The following is a 3,604-nucleotide window of genomic DNA, read 5'->3' as shown; positions in this document are numbered from 1 at the left end:
AACAGACTAAGAAGTGGTGTGGGTAGAACAAAGAATAATATGGTCAAATGTAATTACCTTGGGGACCTATGACTGTATGCGAATGTGGAGCCGAACAAACTACCGAGCACCTGTACAACTATTCTCAGTGGCCTGTTTCCTGCACGGTCGAGGACAAGTTGTGGGCCAGAAACAATTCCGTCGAAGTTCCTAATTTTTGATTATATTTAGTGTTTGTAATCTGTTGATAAAGAATGGCTCAAATGGCTCTGAGCACTATGGGACTTAACATCTGTGGTCATCAGTCCCCTAGAACTTAGAACTACTAAAACCTAACTAACCTAAGGACATTACACACATTCATGCCCGAGGCAGGATTCTGACCTGCGACCGTAGCGGTCACGCGGTTCCATACTGAAGCGCCTAGAACCGCACGGCCACACCGGCCGGCAATCTGTTTATATATAACTATTATTATATGGCGCTATTTACCTCACATTGCATATACACTACTGGCCATTAAAACTGCTACACCACGAAGATGACTTGCTACAGACGCGAAATTTAATCGACAGGAGGAAGATGCTGTGCTATGCAAATGATTAGCTTTTCAGAACATTCACACAAGGTTGGCGCTGGTGGCGACACCTACAACGTGCTGACATAAGGAAAGTTTCCAACAGATTTCTCATACACAAACAGCAGTTGACCAGCGTTGCCTGGTGAAACGTTGTTTTGATGCCTCGTGTAAGGAGGACAAATGCGTACCATCACGTTTCCGACTTTGATAAAGGTCGGATTGAAGCCTATCGCGATTGCGGTTTACCGTATCGCGACAATGCTGCTCGCGTTGTTCGAGATCCAATGACTGTTAGCAGAATATGGAATCGGTGGGTTCAGGAGGGTAATATGGAACGCCGTGCTGGATCCCAACGACCTCATATCACTAGCAGTCGATATGACAGCCATCTTATCCGCATGGCTGTAACGGATCGTGCAGTCACGTCTCGATCCCTGAGTCAACAGATGGGGACGTTTGCAAGACAACAACCATCTGCACGAACAGTTCGACGACGTTTGCAGCAGCATGGACTAACAGCTCGGAGACCATGGCTGCGGTTACACTTGACGTTGCATCACAGACAGGAGCGCCTGCGATGGTGTACTCAACGACGAACCTGGGTGCACGAATGGCAAAACGTCATTTTTTCGGATGAATCCAGGTTCTGTTTACTGCATCACGATGGTCGCATCCTTGTTTGGCGACATTACGGTGAACACACATTGGAAGCGTGTATTCGTCATCGCCATACTGGCGTATCACCTGGCGTGATGGTACGGGGTGCCATTGGTTACACGTCTCGGTCACCTCTTGTTCGCATTGACGGCACTTTGAACAGTAGACGTTACATTTCAGATGTGTTACGACCCGTGGCTCTACCCTTCATTCGATCCCTGCGAAGCCTTACATTTCAGCAGGATAATGCACGACCGCATGTTGCAGGTCCTGTACGGGCCTTTCTGGATACAGAAAATGTTCGACTGCTGCCCTGGCCAGCACGATCTCCAGATCTCTCACCAATTGAAAACGTCTGGTCAATGGTGGCCGGGCAACTGGCTCGTCACAATACGCCAGTCACTACTCTTAATGAGCTGTGGTATCGTGTTGAAGCTGCATGGGCAGCTGTATCTTACACGCCATCTAAGCTCTGTTTGACTCAATGCCCAGGCGTATCAAGGCCGTTATTACGGCCAGAGGTGGTTGTTCTGAGTACTGATTTCTCAGGATCTATGCACCCATAATGCGTGAAAATGTAATCACAAGTCCGTTCTAGCATAATATGTTTGTCCAATGAATACCCGTTTATCATCTGCATTTCTTCTTGGTGTAGCAATTTTAATGGCCGGTAGTGTATAATTCTGTGTATTAATTTTATATATTTAGTGTGCTTTTCTCTTTTGTCTATATTTTATGCAACGCTTTTGACACGGATAAATAAATAAATAAGGCACAGACTGTGGCATGCCTGCCCTATACAGGATCTATTTCTGACAAAGTCGGGATTCTCAGGAACCTCAAGACCAAATGTGTGTTCTGTCCACCTACCAAAATAAGAGGGCTACTGGGAAATATAAAAGACGACCTGGGACCACAAAAACAAGGAATTTATAAAGTAGCTTGCTAGTGCGGCATGGGGACACACGAGGACGCTGCTAGTTGGACCGGACCGCAGACGGAATGCCTGGGACCGACGATGCATGGGGAAGAGCGTAGGTACTGGACCCGTTCCACTCGACGAACGTCCCGTCGATTTCAGCTCGAGCAGCGGAATCGAACGCATCGCCGCTGTTGCGCGCTCCTGGCTTGGCCCTGATAGACCGCTCTTAAGGCTTGCCTGCGCTGTAGCGTGCGCGGAAGGCAAATTTTAGATTGCTGTTCTAACAGCGCAAAGCAAATTTTGTCGTATTTTTCAGGCCGCAGCATGGGCGGGGAAAGTAGAGCAGGTCGTGTGAGAGCCGAAGCTGTGAAGGGACTTTCTCTGTTTTGGATTCCCGAAAGCGCCAATCGTGAACGTCAGAAGAAAGAAGAGGAAAATCGCCCACCTGTCCCGCCTCTGCACACCCAGTGCAGAGGCTCGCTACGGACAGTATTGTTCGATGATATCGCCAGCTGCTGCAAGCAAGAAGTAGGTGTTACATCTGTCGACTCCGACACCACTGGCCAGCTGCTGGCAACGAGAGTGACATCCCACATCGTTAAGGCAACTCCTGTGAAGACGCCGCCGCCAAAGCAGCGTGACCAGCTGACCGAGGCGCTCCTTACGGGGCTACGTTGTGTTTAGTCGAGGAAGACTGCGACGAGCTGGGATCAGAGGCGCGGCTTTGAAGCTGTACAAGCCAACAAACAGTTGCAAGCCGTGGCAATTTATCGTCGCCACGCGTACGGGTGACAGTTTAGGCGGCATTTTCGAGCTGCAGGAGCTGCTCGGCTTCCCCGTAAAGACCGAAGCCCTCCCGCCTGGACCCGAAGCCGCAGTGTTTCAGATGCCAGCGAGAAGGACACGTTGCCAAGTACTGCCGCAATGCTGAAAAAGTGCACAAAGTACTCCGGCGAGCACGAAAGTGGCGCTTGCGGCAGGCGCAATGAAGACACGCCGACATGCGCTCGATGGGACGAGCCACATGCTGCCAGCTGGCGTGGCGTCCAGCTCTCTCGAACCACAACCCAGACCGAAGGCGAAGTGGCGGCCCCGACCACAAAGACGGTTTCCTCTTTGACCGACCGGAATGCCAATCAAACGTGCGGAGGACTGGCAGCACACGGGGGGAAGGGGAGCAGGCGCCGGGACGTAAGAAGATGCAACTGCAGACCGCGCGCAAATGCGCGACGTTGTCGAGAAAGTACCTGCGGCTCTTAGAACCATCGTGGCGGCAGAGAGAGCAGCGTTCGCAGCTGCCCTGGCTCCAGAGAAAGAGGAGCTCCTGTGACAACTGCTCGCGGTCTCTCCAGTCACCCAGAGGGGCGCCTGCCCCTGCAACTGCTCCAGCAGTATCTCACGAGAAGGGCGCCGGGACTCCACAGCACCATAGTAGGGAGTAAAAATAATAGGGTCAAGCAAAGCAA

The sequence above is a fragment of the Schistocerca piceifrons genome, chromosome X (genome assembly GCF_021461385.2).
Source record: "Schistocerca piceifrons isolate TAMUIC-IGC-003096 chromosome X, iqSchPice1.1, whole genome shotgun sequence".
In the NCBI taxonomy this organism is placed as follows: Eukaryota; Metazoa; Arthropoda; class Insecta; order Orthoptera; family Acrididae; genus Schistocerca; species Schistocerca piceifrons.
This window is presented reverse-complemented; position numbering follows the sequence as displayed.